At 45.8% G+C, this 21,365-nt stretch overlaps 1 protein-coding gene and 1 long non-coding RNA gene across 3 annotated transcripts in view; one reads left to right on the top strand and one right to left on the bottom strand.

Annotated features, from left to right (window-relative positions):
- The window catches only part of Sh3rf1 (SH3 domain containing ring finger 1), a 163,910-nt gene that overhangs the window by 36,362 nt on the left and 106,183 nt on the right, over window positions 1–21,365 (top strand). The gene's annotated exons all lie outside the window — the stretch shown is intronic.
- On the bottom strand, window positions 12,126–13,377 carry LOC143269018 (uncharacterized). The gene is made up of 2 exons (XR_013045278.1): window positions 12,889–13,377; window positions 12,126–12,447 (listed from the first exon to the last, which is right to left on the bottom strand). It is a non-coding gene; the product is annotated as an uncharacterized LOC143269018 (long non-coding RNA).

Below are 21,365 nucleotides of genomic sequence, written 5' to 3'. Positions count from 1 at the left end.
TTAAATAGGTAGTTTCAAAAATCAGCTAGGAAGAAACCAGGGTAGAGAAGCTGCCGAGGCCATGTCTGAAGTGATAGAAGGTGGGCGGGGCCACAGGCGGGAGGCTGCGGAGGGAAGATGGTAATGAGAATTTTTTTTTTGCAGCAGTACATGAGCGCAGCTAACATGTTTACATGGTGGAAGTAAACATTCACGAAAGCTGACAAGCCCCTAGGCATTTTTATTTAGCAGGTAGATGGTGTGGAACGTAAGCCCTGGCTCTAATGGTTGGCCAAGTTGTGCCAGATTCAAGAGGCAAAGGCTCACTCTCCAATCAGGACAGGTCTTGAACTTACTACCGTCTCATCTTTCTCATCTTAAGAAAGTTACATCGCCTTGCTCCGTGGCTGTTGATGACCTTGAGCCCTGACTCTGTGAGGATGGCCTATAAGAATGCAGCTAGCCCAGAGCCTCCTCGGAGCAGAGGTCCTGGTGAATGAGGGGTCCTCAGAGGATCTCCCTATCTCAATATTCTTTTTGCTGTCAGTTGAACATGATTCCAGGCTGCTTTTTATGAGCTGTGTGGGAGTTGCACACACTTCCTGTGTGCATGGCACTGGTGGCTTCCTGCCTTCCCTGTAGGGCTGAGCTGCCAACCTAATGCTGACTAAGCTTGGAGACGTTAAAGGAAAAATTCATCCTGACACTTACTAAAACGGTAATGAAGACTTTAGGGAAGACTTCTGTGTGAGGATATTGCAATAGAAAAGAGATCAGGCTCAGTTCCCCGGGTAGCAAAGGTATCAGGGATCTGTAATCAGGGAGCAGATTAAGGGGTCCATGTCTCGAAAACCATTGAGGCAATCTCAGTGCCGAGGATGGAGGGCCTCTCTGAACTGACCCTTGTCAAACCCAGCCTGTGATCCCAGTAAGTGTGTTCTTATTTCCACTTTGAGAAGGCAGCCTAGGGATGCTCCCTTTCCCGTCTCATTCCACATAGCCGCTTTTCTGCCTTGTGGCCTCTCGCTGTCCCTTCTGGTTCCTTTTTTGGCACGAATCACCTGACAATGCCATTTCTTACAGTAGCCACATTGATGGCCTTATAATTCAAATCTACATCGAAAGCTCTTCCAAAGCACAGTATGTGAACAGATAGATGTATTCTTAAGGTGTAAGTCTAGTCCTTTCCACCACCTTTTAGGAAGTCTTTCTCTGTATGCTCCAGTAAAATCATGCAGACTCAAGACTTTGAAAACTTGTCCTTGGCCACTCTGGTCCTTCATGTGGCCAGCCACACTGTGGACATGCCCAGTCATTTCTTCTCTTGCAGTTATTTTAATTCTCTTCTACTTAAATAAGAAAATGCCTGTTGCAATCACCCTTGCAGGAGGGTATGCCCTTGGACGTGTCCCATGGCTCTAAGAATGGTCTGAATCCAGTCCCCCGCCTCACTGTGTGTCTAGGATCATCCCAGGTTGGTTTCCCCCACCACATCACGTCTGTTCTGCTCATTGCCTTGGTTGGCAGTGACTAGCTGCCAGGGGCTGCTTTTTGGGTAGACATTACTGTGCATGTCACACAGCCAGTTGGCACCACGCTTTGGCTCCTTCTGTGAATCTCTTTCTCGCTGCCTGGCAAGGGAATCTGTTCATTGAGAAGCAAGAGTGTGTGTGTATATTTGTGTGTTTGCGATTGTTTACTTGTGCAGTTTTGGCAGGGGATGAGGCAAAAGCAAAAGTCTTTTAAAAAGACTTTTAGTTTTTGATTAAAAAATTTTTTTCCTTTTCCTCTCATGTCATTTTGCAGCAGAGGATAAACCGGCTTTGGTTTTTCAGGTTGCTGTGCTAATTGGTATACGTTAGCATTTAGTGAACATTTATCATTTTGTTATTGGAATAATAAAAACAAGATAGAAGAATTGATGTATTTACAGATCCATTCCTTGAATTGTCGTGATGCTGCAGGGAGTTAGCTTGCATGACAACATGCGAGCTTACGTTTGCCAGGTGATGCTCTGGATGCGGAGTGCACACTGGCTTACTTAAGTTTCACGGCCGCAGTATGAGGTAGCCACTGCTTTTATAGATGCAGAAATAGACTCGGGAAGGTTAAGGAACTTGTTTAAAGTTACATGGCTCCTAGTAAAAGTATGGCTCCCAATCATCCGGACAACCCCGAAGCCTGGAAGGTTTAATGTAACAGAACATGATTCTCACTCATCATACACGTCTCCTGAGCCCCTGTTCACTGTGGGCAGCATGCTCACTCAGACCCAGGCTGACAGAACTTCATCTCAGCACTGGCTCTGAGGAGGGAAGCTGGCAGCTGAGTGCTGGCTTAGCCTCTACCTGGAAGTATTATATTTGACTTCTCACATTTTCTCGTCTGAAGCAAATCATTCGGCCATAATTCTACCTCAAGGAGGTGGGGAAGCACAGCCCTGGCACATGGGGAGGAATCAGTGTTGGTGGTAGAGCTGGAAGCTGGGCAGCAGCCGTGGTGCCAGGGGCCCCGCTGGGAAAATGCATGGCAGGTGTCCTAAGGCCCGTGTTAACCAGGACAGCTGTGGCAGGCACATGGGACGCCGAAGAGATGCCAGTGGGGGAAATGAATAATATCTGCTATAATGTGCTTATTCTAGGGGGTTGCAGTTATTTATATGAGATTGTATGGCAGGCACATAGCACAACAGGTAAGAACACACTGCGTCCCTCCCTCCGGGCCCTCCAGGCCTCTTCCGCCTCCTCTTATTCTTCTCCCATGCCGGGCATTGAACTCAGAGATGTGCTAGACAACTGCCCGACTATTGAGCTGCATCTGAGTCCCACGGACATGGATTCTTCAATTAGTCTGCCTGGGCCCGAATGCCAGGACAGTCACAACTTAGCTATGTGACTGTGGGCAGGGAATTTACCTCTATGCTTCATTTAAATGGGACCTATCTCATGGATAGCAACGGAATAGATCTTAGAAATTGTGTTTATGTGTAATACTATGGAAATGGTGGATAAAGGACACATTGAAGAAATGTCAGGTTCTTTTTCTTTTACCATGAATTTTGTCACGTCACTGAAGAAGTGACATCTTTAAAAAAAAACTATGAACAAGGAAGTTTGATGTTCAAGTTGATCTGTGAAGATACTACTGTGCACATCACTGGATTATAATGTGTAAGTACCGTTTTGTGTTGTTTAAATTTTTGGTATTTGGAGCCTAGCTTGGTGCCCCATGCCTGGAATTCCAGGACTTGGAAGGGATTAGGAGTTCAAGGCCAGTCTGTGCTACCCAAGACCCCGTCTCCAAAAGACACAAGTAACATAAAATTTCCGTGTTCGTGATTTTCCATGATAAGATTACAAATTCTCTTTAAAGAATGCCAATCTAAAATAAAACTTTGAATGCGCAGATCTCAGTGACTTATGGGAGTAATCTTGTCCCCCCCAGAGGATATAGTATGAGGAGGCGAGGCTGCTGCAGACCTGGTGGGGAGAGCCAGAGATGCCTGCCTGGCGCTCCCACAGGAACCATTAACCCATTAACTCCCACTGTCAGTTGTGTGGACACTGACAAACCCATCTAAAGACGGAAATCAGTTTACTAGGCATTGTTTTCATAGATCCCTTAGCATATACAGTGCTTGTATGTCTCTGCTGTGAATGTCCTGGGAGTGGCCTACTGGGCAGTGCAGTAAGCCGGCTTCTAACACCGTCAGGGAATTCTTTATGAGGAAGCCATGCTGTGGGGTACAGTAAGGTCTATGAGAAGACAAACACATGTTAGTAACCTTACCTAGGAAGCTCTTAGGGCATCCCTGTTTGGATGTAGTGATGTTCTTCACCAAAACGTTCCTTAGCTGCTGTGGCAATGTAGCTGAGGGAAGGTTGGCTTTTAATTGTTTTAATCATCACTTCCGGTGATAACTGGAAGATGTGGTCTATGGCTTAGGATCATGTTGTCAGCCATGGTTTCTCAACCTTGTGTGGACCCAATATGTGTGTGTGTGTGTGTGTGTGTGTGTGTGTGTGTACACTGTACATATTACATAATGTGGTTTTTTAATAGGAGGAGAAAGTGTCTCTTCTGTACATTGCAGGATGCTTAGTGTGGCATCCCTGGACTCCACCTACTACATGCCAGTGGCGCTTTCTTTTTTAATCCCTTGATTAAAATCATAGTTGAGGCAATCAAAATTTGCGGTGGGCAGATGTTCTGGGAGTAAGAGTGAGGGAAAAATTTCACTGGAAATTCCGTCTGGTAATTATCTAGAAGAGGGTGCTGCTGACTCCAGGTGGGTGTGTGCACCAAGTGGAGAGAAGACGAATTAGCAGAGTGTGGCCGAGAAGGGGAACAGGCAAGCAGGGCGCTTTGCCTGAGGCGTTTGCGTTAGGGAGTGTGGAGCATTAGGACGGCGGGTGGAGGGGGTCTCAGAATGTAGGATGTTGAAGCAGACCAACCTAACAGGATAGAAAGTGTTCTCTAACTGCCCTGGGGGACGGGGAAGTGGTGGAGCTCTGGGGGAGGGCAGAGCCTCAGATGTACCTGAAAGCTAGATTTTCAATTATTTCTCCTAATGAAATGTCAGCTTGTAAGGGCAGAGCTGACAATATGAATGAAGAATGGTTCTGTGGGATGATGGGATGGAGGGAGGGCCTTTGCTGATTAAGCCGCTCATTATCTGCAGGCCACGGAGAAAATCAGTCAATGAGTTATTGTGGTGAAATATAACTTTCATTTTTACAGCTGCCCGGCAACCAGGGCAATCTCAAATAACTAGATTTGTTTTTAATGACTTACAAGAGCTCTTGTTTATCACCGAGCTAAATGAAGTAAACGGTAATGCAATGAGTTAATAGGCATAAAACATGGAGAGAAGTGCCTGCCTGTGGTAAGGCTTCACTAAATGTTAGTTATCATTGTATATTACAGTGAAGACCTTGGATGAGCATATTCAGTATGTTTTTAGCCTTAGATTCTTTTATTACCATTCTCTGAAAATCGATAATTCCATTATGTATGTGTATATATGTTATATGCTACCTGCCAGATAAATACATTATTAAATTAATGAGAGCATCCCATTTGCCAGCTCTTCCAAGTCAAAGCCGGAATTTTTAGAGTGTGAGTGTGTGTGTGTGTGTGTGTGTGTGTGTGTGTGTGTAAGTAAAACAGGGTCTTGTTATTTTGCCCAGGCTAGCCTTGAACTACCCTCCTTTTCCTGCCTTAGAGGCAAGCTCCACTGTCCTTGTCTACTCCACAGTTTTAATGGAAATAATTTGCTGCACGTGAAGGCTTAGTATTTACAACCAGACTGTTCAGGCTATGGATTGGCCTGTTAGTAGATTACATATTCAGAGTTTAGGGACTGAAGTCCTGCTCACTTGATTGATGGGTGTCAACCTTATTTGGGGCTTTAATTTTTATTTGATTTTGTGTATGTGGATGTTTTGCCTGCATGCAGACCACATGTGCCCGGTGCCTGTGGAGGCCAGTGGAGGGCACTGCATCACCTGAGACTGAAGTTACAGGCAGTTGTGAGCTGCCGTGTGGGTGCTGGGACTTGAACCCAGGTCCTCTGGAAGAGCAGCCAAGTGCTCTTAACCACAGGAGCATCTCCAGCCCCTTAGTTGGGGCTTTGAGATACATGAATGGCAAGGGGTGGTGAACAGACCCAGTAGCTGCTAATTTTCAGAATTAAATTATGGCTCCTCCAAGTAAACCGATGTGTGTGTGTGTGTGTGTGTGTGTGTGTGTGTGTGTATCAGAGAGTTATCTAATCATCTTCAGTTTCTTTGTCCCAGTCATTGCCCAGGAAAATGATATGACCTAAATAGGACATGTCATTTAACCTCAAAGGATTGGAAAGTCAGGGCCAGGAAAATGAAAATACAGTAGTCTTAGGGTTCATTTCAGCCTTTTATCCATTAATATGTGACCCGGGGGAAGTCTTTTAATCTAGTCGAGATACTGTTTCCGAATCTGTCACTTCGGATCCCCTGTCCCCATCCAACAGTGGATGAACAGCGGAAGGGTTTTGAAGGCACTGTGGAGCCACGAGGGTCCTTGCTCGGTCCACCTCTCTGTGGCTTCTCCTTCCTCCATTTCATTCTCCACATTGTTCCAGGGTCCTTCTCCGATGTGGAGCTGAACATCTAACTCTTCTAAAAACTCCTTTAAAGTCTACCTTCGTACCTAGAACAAAGTCCAGAAACTTTCAGCATGTACTACAGCAGCCCGGTGAGCTGACATCCTCCCTGGCCTTGCAGGTACTTCCCAGGCCCTTCTTGGTTGTCTAGGTCATGGGGCCCTCTGAGCCGGGTCCTCTGTCCCGGCCTTGGTGTGCGCTGTCCTCCTAACCTGCTGTGCCTGTCTGTTTGGCCAGGGTCCTGGCCTTGCCCAGCTGTGGCGTTTTATCCAAGATACAACTCTAAAGTTGTAAAAAACAGTTGAATCTTTCTCCTTTTCCTTTTTTACAATTTTATTTGGGGCTTTAAAAATTTTTTTTTACACGTATCTGTTTGTGTGTGAGCATGTGTATGAATGTGGGCATCAGGTCTCTGGGAGCTGATGTCATCCGTCGTTGTGAGCCAGCCAGCTAGGGTGCTGGCCACTGAACTTGGGGTCTCTGCAAGAGCGCCAGGACTCCTAACGGCCGAGCCGTTTCTCCAGCCCCTCTCCCTTTTCTCTTTACGAACCGGAAGTCTTTAAAGTCACCGCTTGGGCTGGTGAAGTACCCCCGTTGGTACCTCAGCGTGCTTGCCTGGCGTGCGTGAAGCAGTTTGCCCAGCACCACGTAAACGAATGTCGTATCACAGGCCTTTAAGGCATCGATCGGCTCTCAACCCGTGGCTTGCAACCCCTTTGGGGGTTACAGATCAGATATCCTGCAGGTCAGACGTGTACATTACAATTCATAACCGTAATACAATGAGAGTTATGTAGTAGCAATGAAATAATTTTATGGTTGGGGGTCACCACAGCATAAGGAACTGTATTAAAGGGTCACAGCATTAGGAAGGTTGAGAACCACTGCTCTAAGGAGGAAACTCAAGCCATCTCTCAGTTATATAGTTTGAGGCCAGCCTGGAATATATGAGACCATAACAGACCTCCCCCAACACACACACACACACACACACACACACACACACACACACACACACACACACACGTGCACACACACAAACAAAAAAAGACACCAACTGGGGCAATATTTGAATAGTTCATATTTTTTGGTTAAAGAAAACATTTTAAAACTTGGGTTGACATATTTGTAGAATTTTGTGGAAAAAAAAAACCAGAATAAAAGTCATTTAAAAGATTTCCTAAAGCTTCAAAATGCACTTGAATTTCTTTTAGTTGAATGTTATTGCTTGCTTAGCACGTGAAGGAGACTTTGAAGGGCTTTTTAAAAAGCCTGATGGCTAGAGAGACGGTCAGAGGTTAAGGGCATTTCCTGTCCTTGCAGCACCAAAGGGCAGCTCACAAGTAACTGTGATTCCAATTCCAGGGGATCTGACACCCCTTTCTATCCTTGTTGTCACCAGGCATACGGGTGATGTGCGTACATACGGACAAACACTCATACACATCGAGAAAACATTTTAAACAAAAGTCTGTTGCTCAGATATAGGGAATGGGGGGGGGGGACCTTCCATGGCTTTATCTGGGACCAAGCTGCGTTTGCGTTAGTTATAAACATAGTCAAGTTTATATAGAGACTTGCCCCGTTGAAAGTCCTATTGAAGTCTGCGTTTGTTTTTAAATGATAGGCAACAGAACCTTCTTCATATTTGTGTTGTCTGGAGTAAATTTTAATCATAGTTGCAGTTTGGCTTTGATCCTGCATGTGATATTTGCAAATGCTTTTCTGTTTATTTATCCCCTGTACACTTAGAGGCTAAGCTGAGTTTGGCTGTGTTCCCAGCCGGGATGAGTAAGTTGTGAGTGCTTCCTAAATGAGAAATCCTCGGTGGGGATTCACTGGTCATTTATTTTCCTCTTCTCATTGGCATAGCGGGAGAAGGGGGCAGGCAAACTTTCTGAAGACGCCCATGTTAAACTTAGAGGCTTTGCTGCTTTGGGACTTCTGACAGTGTGCATCATGGCCCTCTAACAGGGTAGTGTGGTGGACACGCCTCATCATGACTGCAGAATAGCTATTTGTTTTTAATGCACGTACAACAATCCATATTTACAGGTGTTTTAAAGAACACACTTTGAAAAAAGCAAGTCATGTATTCTAGAATTATTATGATTAAATTAACATTATTAGAATTTTAAAGCTACTTTTATTGTGTGTATGTATGTGTGCGTGCACATGCATACCATAGTGTGTGTGTGTGTGTGTGTGTGTGTGTGTGTGTGTGTGTGTGTGTAGAGTGGGGGAGTTGGTTCCTTCCTTCAACCACTGGGGACTGAACTTAAGTTGTGAAGCTTGGTAGCAGGTCCCTTCGCCCACTGAGCCATCTCAATAGTGATTTACACTTCATTGATTGATTTGTTTATTATGACCTGTGTGTGGGTGTGTTGGTGGTTGCACACATGCATGGTATACGCGGAGGTCAGAGGACCACCTTGTGGAGTTGCTTTTCTCCTTCAGCCAAACGGGGTCCCTGAGGATTGAACTCAGGTCATCGAGCCTGGCAACAAACACCTTGGCCTGCTGAGCCATCTCTTTGGCCCCTCAGGTGCTGTTTTGAGGGTTCAGAAAATCGTCCCTGTTGGCATTTAGTGGCCAGAAAAGTATTAGAGAATTGGGTTGTGTCTGACAATAATTTATTTTTAAAAATATTTATTTTACTTTATGTGTTTATACCACATGCATCCCTGGTGCCCACTTTTTCAGGCATTATGTCCCTTGGAATAGGAGTTACAGATGACTGTGAGCCGCCGTGTGGGTGCTGGGACCTGAATCTAGGTCCGCTGCCAGAGTAGACCGTGCTGTTCACTGCTGAGCCGTCCCCCCAGCTCCTAATAACTTACTTATTGATTATTAATACAATCATCCTATGTAAGTCTCTTTTCTAAATAGAAAATGAAAAAAATTTGCAAATATGAGTTTGTTTCCCTAAACATGAGGTTGGGATGAAAATATTATAATATTATAATATAAAATATTATATTTTATTTTTATTGGAAAACAGTGACAGAGTTCAGATATCTTTGTTTAACTAAATGGAGACCTTAAGAAATTATGAAAAAAAAAACACTCTATCATTTGAGACTAAAAACAAAAATGTAGTCGTGTGTCAGCCTGCTCATAGCTGTGTAGATTATAACCGTGGACAGGTGCCTCAGGACCTTTAGAGACCAGACGTTCCAGTGTGATTGCGAATGGGGCCATGATGGTTCTTAAAACTTAGGTTGAGCTATTTCTGGTTTGCACCCTTGGAAACATCTAGAATTTTTTTTTTTTAAGGATGCATTTAAAAACAACAACAACAACAACAACAACAACAACACTACAGGGCCAAAGGCATCTGTAGAAGAATTCATCAGAATTAGAATTCCTGAACTAGACAGGGACATCTAAATAACTCGTGTGTGAGCATGAAGAACCTATGGATGTGTGGCTGGTTCTGTGGTAAAGTGGAATTAAGGGGGCCAGTCGGCTGACCTTGACATGAGGAGCCAGGATTGCTTAGGGGTCCCGGGTAATCACAGGAGTTTTCCTGAAGTGGATGGAGGCAGAAGACCAGGTTAGGGTGATGATCCTGCTGTGGGAGAGAGAGGAAGCAGACACTCTACAGAGCAGTGCAGCCTCTGGGCTCTGGAAGAGTCAAGAAAATTAATTCTCCCCTAGAGCTTCCAGACAGGAACGCCTCCCTGTCAGCATCGTGGGTTTAGCTCAGAAGGACCCTTTCAGACGTTTGACCTCCAAAACTCTGATTTGTGCTGTGCAAAGACACGAAGTTTGTGGTAGCTGTCATAGGAAATGAGTGTGTGTGCTCACACTTGACAGCTGTGCGTGTGGACCATCTACGTTGGAGGATAATCTCTTTGCGCAAGTATTTTTTAGTGCAGTTTTTGTTTTGTTTTGTTTTGTTTTGTTTTGTTTTGTTTATTTGAGACAGGGTTTCTCTGTGTAGCCCTGGCTGTCCCGGAACTGTCTCTGTAGACTAGACTGGCCTTGACTCACAGAGATCCCCTTGCCTCTGCCCCCAGTGCAGGAGATGGAACCGGCATCCCTAGCCTAGTACAGATTTTTAACCCTTATGGAAGAATCCATTAAGACTATATATTCAGTGGCGATCTAATTACAACTTAAAATAGTAGAATAGTGGAATAAGTTCTGAAGGAAGACAGTAGCTGAGGTACATGTGTAATATTAAAAGACTTACTACATTTATTTCTTTATTATTTATGCGTGTGCGCGTGCGTGCGTACGTGTGTGCGTGTGTGCGTGCGTGCGTACGTGCGTGCATGTGTGCATTTGTGCACGCGAACGCGCATGGGTGCATGGCTTGGTGCAGATGCGCAGATCAGAGGAAAACCGCCGAAGTTCAGTGTTCTCCTACTACGTGGCAGCTCAGGTCAGCACATGTGGCAGCAAGTGCCTTTACCTGCCGAGCAACCTCTCTGGCCTGTATTATGTAACTTTTAAAGGAGATTAAAAAGCTTAATAAAAAATTCAGCTTAAACTTTTGGGATGCTGACTCCACTACTGGGTGGGTCCTTTTTATCTACTCATGATTTATCTACTTTTTAACTTTCCTGAATCGAAGCTCTTTGGGAATGCAATACATTCTGCTCACATATCCCAGGATGGTGTGTGCTCTTTGCAATGCTCCTGTGGCCTTGCCCTGTGAAAAGTACTAGGTTTGCTTGTGTGGGCATGCTGTCGTTGGAGATATACAGACTCTGCTGGCAAAGTTGTTTCCAGCCCACGGGTGGAGCCAGGCACACAGAGAGTGATCTCAGCCCTATGTGGCAGTGTAGTAAAATAAATAATGCATGGATGTTACAGAACGCCCAGGGAGCCCAGCCACTCTGGCCGACTGTTTCAGAATATAAAACGCTAATTCAGGTTCTAAAAGGAACATGTTGCTGTGGCTCAGTTACAAGTTACAGGCATAAATTCTGCTCAGCACCTGACACCTGTTAGGATGCCCCAGCCGCATATTTCTGTAGTCTATGGATGGTCTCCGTGAATCATTTTTCCATACACCTACCAGGAGAAGATGAAATATTTGATGACAGATACAGTTTGTTCACGGGGAACATTTTTCAACATGAAATGGGGAATGGTCTTTTGTTTTTCATTTGGCGTCTCGGTGTTTTTTAGTACCTAGAAATTGAGGTTTTCGGAAAGAGGTTATTGATTAATGGTGGAGTTTGATGATTTGTAGTATTTCCTACCATCTCGGTTTTTCCTTTCTTTTTCTTGCTCTTCTGCAGTGCATGTATGGAAGCCGGAGTGTTTTATACACTAGGCAAGTGCTTGACTACAGGGCCATATCTTCAGTCCCCCATTATCATTTTCTAGTTAGAAATAATATGTATTTCTAATATATATTAGAAATATAACATACTGTAATATAAATATATATGTGTGTATATATATACATATATATATATATATATATATATATTAGTCACTGTCTTATCTAGATCAGGCTAGCCTTGAACTTATTACATAGCCAAGGCTGGTCTCAAATCCTTCATCCCCCTGCTTCATGCTCCCAAGTGCTGGTGTTGTAGATGTGTGCCACCGCATCAATGTTAACTGAACTGTGATTCCCACCCCCCATCCCCGAAATGTGTTTTTAAGAGCATTTAGGACACTGAAAGGGTACAATATAGATTTAGAATTAGGGGGTGACTAATGACAGTATAGCTTATTTAGCCCATCACCTCATCATGGTTGAAAGAGCAACCTCATAGGCAGTTTTGGCATACTGTATTAAATAGATTTATAGAGACAGGTTTTCGTTATCTACAGCGGTCACTTAGGAAATTGATGGATCATCGTGGAGAATTATTTTCAAAGCCACAGACCTAGTGACATGTACTGCTGTTGTTTGCTTTCTTAGTGTGGTCTTTCCTTGGGGGATTAGGGTGTGGTTACGTGGGCTATGGTTAGTTATCTCGTTCATCACCAAACTGGTGTATTCTAGTCTCTCCTGGAAAAAAAAAAAAAGCAAAAATCAAGCTACATCAGATTTATTGCATTTTACATATTTTGTTTTTCACTACTGTGGGGTGATTTTTGTTACGGTGGTCAGGAAAAGCACCCGGTATGTAGGTAGTTACCACGAAGAGCAGAATCATTTTGGCTTATGAAGTTGAATCCCGAACTGTAAATGTCAAGTGATTACAGGAGACCAACCCAGTAGGGAGGTGAACTTAATTTCAGAAGCAAAATATCCTCTTTTACGTAAGGTATGATTTGTGTTGTCTGGAAGGCTCTTCTTCATTCACGTACCGGCGTGGCTCACTCACCCACGGCCTCCATTCATGCAGAGAACACTAAACAAAAGAGACAGACTCTGAGTCAACAGTCAAGCAGCCGTCGAGTGTCACGACACCAGCTAGAAGAATGGCGTTAGTCAGAACATTGTTTCTTCCCCGAGTGACTTTGCAAGCGTGCTGCTTTATATAGCTCCGCTGCTGCTGCTGCTGCTGCTGCTGCTGCTGCTGCTGCTGCTGCTGCTGCTGCTGCGTTCAGAGAAGGCTCTGAGCCGCGTGGCAGCTGCCGAGGGCCGCGGGCCTCTGTCCCGCTTGTCTGCCGGAGGAAGACGAGGCCCTGCTTCTGGAAGCCTCTGCCTCCTTTTCTCCTGACTTGGTTCCCTGTGTCAGCCTGTGATTTCGGTCTCTCCCTCTGCCGTGGATTCCCCTCTCCCAACATCTCAAACCAGCTGCGCACCTCGCCCTCCTCCGGAGCAAGCCCTGGCCAACCTGTGCCCTCACCTGCGTTTCCTCCCACTGACTCACTTCCGGCAATGCTTTTGCAGTCGACCTTCCGTCTTCACGTGCTCCTGGTCCCGAAACCTGCCCTCTCGTCTCAGCCTGCACTCCGTGCCGTGCTTGAAACTGCCTTGTTCCTTCCTCCTGTCCCCAGCCTTTCCCCCAAAGCTCTCTCCCTGTCCGTTCTTGTTTCTGGCTGGGTCCTGTTTGAATCTCGTGACTTTAAGTGGCTCCTCTTCCTGGCCAGTGCCTTGCAGACACTCCCCTGCGGTCCCGACTTAGGCATCATCTCTGGTTTCATTCAGCCAGGCTGCCTTTCCTACCTGGAAGGTTGGCCAGCGCTCACACCCAGCTGGTCACACTGCCTTTGTCCTCCGATCCTCCCCTTCCTGTGACATCTCCTTTTGCTTCTGGTCTTGTCCTCCTTCTGGTGCTCCGAATGGAGGCTCAGGGTCACCCAGCCATTAGCTACAGCACCCCACCGCTCCTTTTTTTTTTTTCCTGAGATGATTTCTCTGTGTAGCCCAGGCCGCCCTAGAACTCACTCTGTAGACCAGGCTGGTCTCGAACTCAGAGATCCACCTGCCTCTGTCTCCTAAGTATTGGGATTGAAGGCGTGCGCCACCACACCCAGCCAGCACCCACCACACCCAGCCAGCACCCTTGTGTTTGCGATGCTGTTGGACGTTACCATTGCAGAGCCTTGCTCTCTTTACCCACAGGAATGCAGTGGTTGGTCTCATCTTTCAGCCACCCCCCCCCGGGGGGCCCGCCCCCTTCCAGGGCTTTTGGGTCGTTCTGCATAAAGCATGAAGCCCTTCTCTGGCACTGTGTTCTCTGGAGCCTAAGACTACCTGTGGGAGGGTTCCCTAGGCCCTCGGGAATCTGGTTACCAATTTCCATTTCTGTCTCCTCTTTGATTTTCAAAAACTCTGCTCCACCCAGTGAAGTCACTTTAGGAAAAATCCCAATGGCAAACTCTTCAGAGGATCCCCAGTCTCTCTGCTTAGCACTTACTTCACTGCCATCCCAGCAACTCCGAGCCGTCAGGATTTCCTGGACTCCCGCAGCAGCCCTCTCTCTGGCTGGCCTGTAGATGCTTGTGCCTCTTGTAGTCAGTCTTCCACGTAGTACATGGGATTCCCCTTACTCCCCCCCCCCCCCCGTCCTCTTCTCTCCCTTCTCCTCCCCTCTTCTTTAATGGAGTCTTACTAAATTGCCTCGGATAACTATAAAATTGCAGCCCTCCCCACTCAGCCTTCAGAAGAGCTGGGCTTACAGCATGTGGCTCTGTACCAGATGGAGCCTTGAAGGGTAAAACTTGGCTCAGAGTTCTATAGACATAGAATATACACCATTCTCTCTGTTTACAGCCCTCCAGTGGCTTCTGTCTAACACTCAAAACAAAACTCTATCAGTTATTTATGGCGAGTCCATACTGGATCTTTCTCAGTGGGGGCATTCCTTCCTTCCTGACATCCGCAAGGAAGGCTTAGAAATTAGTGGTGGCTTCTTTGATTGTTTCAAGGTGGTGTTATTGGACGTGATTGATGCTAAAAGGGAACCGGGTCACACCATTGGGCCAGGAGTCGAGGTGCACACATGTGATCCCTCACTTAGGAGGTCGGGAGCATCCTGCATTTGAGGCCAGCCTGGTAAGACCCTTTCAAAAAAAAAAGCACTATCATGGTGCACCAAGTGCTACTGGTGCCCTTGATTGAAAATACACTCTTCTGCTACGCTGGCCTTCTGGCTATTCTCAGAGCAGAGCAAGCCGTTCAGCCTCAGGGCCTTTGCATCGGCCCCTTTCTCTTTCTTTGGATCATTCCCCCCCTTTTGACTGAAATCTTTGCCCCCCCCCCCCCATCGTCTGCCTATTGATCACTCTTAGAGAATTCTCTCTCCACTCATCGGGTCCTCCATTGCTGCATTTATGTTCTTAGTACTTGTCACCATCGGATGTTAACATCTCTCTTTCTACGTTGATCTGTTTCGTCTGGTGTTGTTCTTTCTTTACACTGCCAGAAAGAGAGTTCCACGAGAGGAGTGACCCCCCAGGCCTGTCCCAGGAGGTGTGTGTGTAGAATCTGGAGCACCCCGTGGACATTGGTGGACTTAGAGGGTGGCCGTGTGTCTGGCTCTCTCCTGCCATGTGCTCTGGTGGTTTTGCCCTTTCTGTGCTTCAACCTCCCCGTCCAGTCCCGTCGTGTCCTCAGGCTGCTTTCTCTCATCTCGTCAGCTCCTCAGAACTTCCTGGGACACTCTCCGTACCCCTCAGATTTGCTGCACTCGGTTGGGGAATGTGGCTCCCTGCTTGTGTTTCTGTCTTCCCTCTTTGGTCAGGCTCAGTGGCCACCCCCATCCTGGCAGTTCTGTGTGGAGAGGACAGAATCAGGCACACCACGGACTTTCATCATTTGTCAGTCAAATTGGTGTCCTTGAAGAAATGCCCCCTGGAAGGCATTCATGCCTGGAGACCCAGGAACATCGCCTTAAAGAAAGGGTGATTCCCTTGAGAAGTTGGAGGTAAAATAGGGAGCATTTGAATTTTGCAAGGCTCTGGAATTGACAGAGCCATCCGGGCTGCCACAGTGTGCCTCCTACAGATTCGCCCGAGGACAGCGAGGTTGTCCGTGCTGGCGTTTATTGGCTTCCTAGTCAGACAGTTGATAATTGCCCTTTTCTGGACTGTGTTCTCAGCTGAACTCAAGTATTAGGAAGGTGCCTCGGAGCAGGAAGGACCAACCATGCTCCGTGCAAGTTAAAGTGTCACAAGATAGGGAGTCGTTAATGCAGGGTTTATTTTTTTCTCACTTTTAACTGCAAAGTGCATTTTAGAAGGTGAAAGATTAACGAGGAAAGCAGTAAACGGGCTGAAATTTGTCCTCAGCTTACCACTCTGCTTCTATGGGAGCAGACTTTGTTATTATTTTATGGTATTTACCTAACAGTACCGCTAATTTGGAGTTAAATTCGGTTATCTCAAATTTCTGTTAGGACATTGTCAAAGCACATGGAACAACTGTTGATATATCCTTTCAGGACATAAGAACCTCCCCACCAAGGGTGCTCTATCGCAGAGGACTTTTGCCTTGGGCTTGGCACCAGGCCAGCCTTACAATAGCCAGACCATTGAGTTGAATATGTATTGTTATCACATAGCAAATATCCATGCTTGATAATGTTACAATGGAAAAGAAAGCTGTTGTGAGTTTTTTCCTTTTTTTTTCTGATGGCTGAGTGGAGAAGGCTTACTTCTCGGAGGGAGTGTTTTATGGGTTGAGTACAGTCTGTTTATTCCCTTCTTCAGGACGGGTTGTAGTTTAGCTTAGCAGTTCATTCTGCGTCTGATGTAGTGACTTTGGGCCCCTGTAACAACAGGCTTTTAGAGTGGTAGAATTCAGATATTTCATGAAGAATGGATCTTAAAACTCTTGGCACATTTTAGGGGCTACAAGGTGAATAGTTATGTCGTTTTGGGTTGCACGGATGCATTCCTGGAGTATAAGGCATAGAAGATGTTCCCTTTAGTTGTAGATTATAAGGTGTGTCGCAAGGAGTGTGGTACATACATGCTACAGTGAAATGCTCTCATGAAAAGCCTTCGCGCCTAAAACATGCCTTTGACTGGACCTCCCTAGCTCGTGTTAATGTTTTCTAATGTTTCTCAAAACTGTTGTCAGCGTGACAGATTATGCTGTTGTATATGAAATTATATGTTGTTTTTCTTTGATGAGGATCAAACCCAGCAAGTTGGACAATTTCAAGCTTTATTTTTGTGGAAATTACATCTTAATGCTTTCCAAATCCATGTCAGCAGGACGAGGACTCAGCTGGCTGATTGTCTATCACAGTTGGTTGGAAACATGCATTTTTTTTTGGTATGTTCAAATGACTCTCAGAGTTCTGTTTATCGATGTTGTCAGGGGCCGAGAGTGGGAGGAATCTTCCACTTGAAAGGAAAGTGACAAAGAGAATAAAATCACGGTGGCCTGGCCCCCAGTTCCATGCTTGGCCCCTCTTGGTGCTGTGAGGATTACCCTTGCTGACTGGAGAGCTTGGAATGCTGCATCAGCCCCCAAAGCAGCCTCCTTTCTGATTAACTGCTTCAGACATTTCCCCGTTAAAGTTAATTTGTGATTCAACTGCTTCAACACAGTGTGTGCAAAGACCGAACACTTCAACTGAACCAGAACTGGTTTTCTGCCAAACTTGCCTTGAAGGCTAGTTTACCCTATGCCTGACCTCCAGTCTCATTAATTTTAACGATAATCATACCTTTTCAAAGACTCTGTGCTTTTGTGTGTGGGTGCATGTGTGTGCTTGGGAGTACATGCATATATGTTTGGGAGTCCTGTGTGTGTGTGTGTGTGTGTGTGTGTGTGTGTGTGTGTGTGTGTGTGTGTGTGTGTGTAGGCCCGAGACATGCCTTGGCTGTCAATCCTCAGAAGCCCCCCACCTAGTTTTTGGAAGCAGGGTATGTCCCTTTTGCCTGAAGCTAGGTGGGCTGGCCATGAGCCCAGGAATCTGTTTATCTCCACTTCCTGGGTGCCGTGGTTGGGAGCACTCGCCTGGTGTTGTGAAATGTGGTTTCTGGAGATCACGCTCAGGTCCTTGTGCTTATATACACAGGGCTTCACCAACTGAGGCATCTCCCCGGCCCGTGACTTTGTTCTTGAAGATTCTAAATGCAGTTTCATGTAGATGTAATGGTCTGATTAAATAAGAAACAAAGAGCCAAATGCAGAGTTAAAAGCCCAAGAGGTCAGAGCAATAGCTAAGAGCTGAGACCAGGACTGCCTTCTTACCACCCGCTGCCGCTGCCGACCTTCCCCTGAGAAAAAGACCTACTTCCTGTGTGTCTGTCTTTGTAGTGACTTTCTGTTCTGCCTTCTCATTGGTTGTAAACCCAACCACATGACCTCCTCGTCACTGCCTGTCTATATAGACCTCCAGGTCTTCTATGGTTGGTATTGAGATTAAAGGCTTGTATCTTCATGCTGGTGGTGTCCTTGAGCACACAGAGATCTGCCCGTCATGTGATCAGGATTAAGGGCGTGTGTTACCACTGCCAGACTTCTGCTATGGCTTGCTATTAGCTCTGACCCCCAGGCAACTTTATTTATTAACATACAAATAAAATCACATTTCAGCACAAATAAAATATCACCATCGTTTCAAATTCCTGTTCACTTTGCACACCAATAAATATGAACAGGTTTTATGTTCCCGCTTGGTGTCGCACCAAGGTGAACTGGAGATATTGGGGGTCAGCTGTTTGATGGGAGATGCTGAGAGACTGAAAGCCTGTCTGATTGGACCCCCAGGCCTGGCCAGGTACCCAGACTGCTGGGAGACTTCCAGTACTGGGAATTGCTCTAGTATCTAAAAAGCAGTCAGTATCTGCACTCTTGGAACAAAGCCCGTCTTCCCGAGGCTTGTACCTGCTCCACTCCCCACCCTTGCCAAAACACACGCTCCAGAAATATTAGAAAAATGAAATTTCATTCTGCGCAGAGAGGATCACACGAAGTTCATTTGGCTCATTCACTTTTGACTGAGGAAAGCTAGTGTAAATATTTAATCATAGCGCATGTGAAATGACATGCATTTAAAATGGAATTCATAGTTCATCAGAGTTGGTGTGAAGAGTCAGCTATCTCTGGGCAACCTGATGTTTTTCTCCCAGCTACATGAAGTTCGTAGTAATGAAGGGGAAAAACCATATCAATTTCAGTTTTGTTACTATAATAGTCAAAATCACTTGCAGCAGATAACAAAACCATTTCCTGCCTTAGTTAGTTGTTTCTCAGTTCCAGATAGACAGATGAGTCACTTTGATTTGAAGTAATTTCACTGAGGCAGAAACACAAAGTTCTTGTTTTTTTTTTTTTTTCCTCTTTTCTTTTTCCCTCCCTGTCTGTCTTTCTCCTAATTGAGATGACCACGCGCTAATTTGAATTAATTGCCTGGAATGTGGTTGTCAATAAGGACCTTTCTATCCGAGAGTCGTTGTAAAGTGAGAACCTGGTGTAAAAAGTGTGACATGGGAGTGAAGACGATTATTTTGTATGGAGCAACAAGTAAATCTTTGGTTCTGATGCCGGCTGAACCAAAGTGAGAGAGGGTTCCCTCCTCCGGAACACACAGCGCTGGCGTTAGCAGCAGGAACACACGGAGTTATCGGAACGCCGTCTGCTGGGCCTCAGCCTACAAACAGGCCCGAAGGCAATGGAAAACACCAGAGAAAAGAACAAACACCCTTCTGCTCCGCCCCTCAAATATTTGGTTAGAGATTTCGGAGGGAGGGTATGAGTTTTCTTAGCAGATCATTTTGGGTCCTTTGAAATAGTTTGTTTTTGTAGGCAAAACTTAAAAATAAATTAATGGCGGGGTGGCGGTGGTGGCGCACGCCTTTAATCCCCGCACTTGAGAGGCAGAGGCAGGTGCATCTCTGTGAGTTCGAGGCCAGCCTGGGCTACCAAGTGAGTTCCAGGACAGGCTCCAAAAGCTACACAGAGAAACCCTGCCTCGAAAAACCAAACCAAACAAACTAATTAATTAATTAGTGATTCCTTGATAATCTTTTTTGAATATTTTCCTGAAACAGATCTGTAATTTTCTGCACCGAACGGACTTAAGCCAGGCCTCTCCTGAGGAGTTGTGGTTGACATTCTGTAGGTTCAGTACTGCAGTGTGGCAGGCAGGACCATAGTCTTTTTCTTCCCTTGACCTTTACCAAGGTCAGATTGTCAGTGGCGCCTCTTCTACTACTGTCTGGCTTACATCAGTGACTCCTATGTTTGACTAGTTGAAAAATGGGGTAACTAAGCTTACCCTGAATTCCTTGTGCTAGTTGAGGTGAGCTAGTTGGGACAACTAAGCTCACCGAGGTGAATTCCTTGCCAGGCTAGGAAGGATTATGAAGGAGTCGCCACGTGGAGGCTTCTTGGGAGGATGTGGAGGTAACTGGACTGGAGGGACCATGCTGCTTTTCTTAGAGCTGTTTTAGAGCAGTGGTTCTCAACTTGTGGGTCGTGACCCCCTTGGGGGGGCGGCGTCAAACGACCCTTTCACTGGGGTCACATACCAGGGACCCTGCTTATCAGATATTTATATGATGATTCACAACAGTAGCGAAATTGCAGTTATGAAGTAGCAACGGAAATACCTTTATGGTTGGGGGGGGGGGTCACCACAACATGAGGAACTGTACCGAAGGGTCGCAGCATTGGGAAGGTTGAGAGCCGCTGTTTTAGGCAGTTGGGTCTGTCAAAAAGTGTGACTTCTCAATACTGGAGCGGTACCTTGAAAGGATAGTTAAGACCTAGTTACCTAAAGGGAAGTTTTACCTCCAGATTAGTTTTACTTAACAGTTTTTTTCTTTCAGTGCCCCTTCTCATTAATTAATGAACTAATTTCTTTTTATAAAAAAATTTATATGCATTGGTGTTTTGCTACGTGAGGGTCCTCTGGAACTGGAGTTACAGACACCTGTGAACTGCCGTGTGGGTGCTGGGAATTGAACCTGGGTCCTCCAGAAGGGCCGCCAGTGCTCTTAACCTCTCATCCATCTCTCCAGGCCCCAGTGAACTAATCTTTATATTTAGGGAACCCAGCACTACTTCCTTTGCCTACGAGTGCAGCTCAGTGTTTTAACCAGCTCGTAAACAGCTAATGCTCTTGTCATGGCCCAAACTGGGCTAGCCAGCCCCGCACACAGGGCTTTTCTCGTGGTTAAATAATGCCGACTGGGATCGTGGGTGGTGCAGATTCCTTCAGGTGCATGTTCTGCACACTTGCCTGGGGTGGCGGGAGTGGCTGAATCCAATCTCACGTTTCTCCCTATCCAGGGAAAAGTAGGTTTATATCGGGGTGTGCGTTTTGTTTCTCTCTGGAGGCAGATACTATACATACGTATATGTGTATATGTAAATCTCATACCCACATACACACTTATAAGGCTGTGGAACTTGGTTCTGGCCTAGACTCTGCCCGATACTTGTTCTCCAGGGACAATAGCCATCACATTGAGTTCATTTTTTTTTTTTTTTTTTTTTTTGCCCGTGTGGCAATGGTTTGGAAGGTTCAGGGATATTGAAGAGACCCAGTGACTTTGATCGGTAATTGTAGAAAACGTTTTTCTTTTTTGCAAAAACAAACAAACAAACAAACCCCAAACTCCTTTTTTTTTTTTGAGACGGGATCTCACCATGTAACTATGGCTGGCCCAGAACTCACTCTGTAGACCAAGCTAACCTAAAACTCACAGAGATCCTCCTGCCTCTGTTTTTAGAGTGCTGGGATTATTAAAGGCATGTGCCTCCACGCCGGGCTTCTTTCCGAACTACGCATTCCTGTTTTAGACAGTTCCAAACACTTCCAGAGCCCCGGCCTTCAAACTGTCTGTCCCCTGTTCTCCTCTTAATTACCCTTGAATTGCAGGCCAGTGTCTTAGGCCTTTTGCTCTTGACTTTCCT

The sequence above is a fragment of the Peromyscus maniculatus genome, chromosome 17, assembly GCF_049852395.1.
Source record: "Peromyscus maniculatus bairdii isolate BWxNUB_F1_BW_parent chromosome 17, HU_Pman_BW_mat_3.1, whole genome shotgun sequence".
NCBI classification, from domain to species: Eukaryota; Metazoa; Chordata; class Mammalia; order Rodentia; family Cricetidae; genus Peromyscus; species Peromyscus maniculatus.
The sequence above is the reverse complement of the archived record's forward strand: the minus strand, read 5'-3'. Positions and strand labels throughout refer to the sequence as shown.